Source organism: Chiloscyllium plagiosum, unplaced genomic scaffold, assembly GCF_037043375.1.
Source record: "Chiloscyllium plagiosum isolate Xiang-an unplaced genomic scaffold, Cpla_swu_hap1 HiC_scaffold_30, whole genome shotgun sequence".
NCBI classification, from domain to species: Eukaryota; Metazoa; Chordata; class Chondrichthyes; order Orectolobiformes; family Hemiscylliidae; genus Chiloscyllium; species Chiloscyllium plagiosum.
In genome coordinates this window covers 16,931,665-16,932,209 of record NW_028270168.1, presented here as the reverse complement: position 1 = coordinate 16,932,209, position 545 = coordinate 16,931,665, and positions in this window count along the sequence as shown.

Below are 545 nucleotides of genomic sequence, written 5' to 3'. Positions count from 1 at the left end.
GCGGAGCGAAATGGGAGCGCTGTCATTGTGGCGGAGAGATGGGCAGTGGGTACGCAGGCGCAGTCATAGTAGTGGTGAGACCGGTGGCGGATGCGCAGGCGCAGTCGTGGTGAGGCGAAGGACTCATGCGCAGTCATTGCAGTTGGAAGACTGGGTGCGCAAGTGCAGTCATGGTAGTTGGGGGGGGAACGAAATGTGGTTGCGCAGGCGCGGTTCCCACAGTTGTCAACTTTCTTCCCTCTGGTAGTTGCTTCAGGAGCAAGAAGATGTTGCGTTAAAAATTCAGCATCAACTTATTAAATGTGTACTTTCCATTTATTCTGCTTGTCTGTTGCTTCACACTAATTGCCATATTAATTTATAATCTGCTTGTGTTTTTTTCCACCTGATTGAATGTTTGAATTACCTCTCTAACAGACTGCAGGAGCCTCAGAGAACCCTTTGTTCTGCTCATTTTCTGTTAAACTTCGTTACAGTTAATAATGTTCTCAGGAATAAATCCCCTAGATGCTACCTAGGTAACCCGGGGGTGGGTCAAGGCAAAC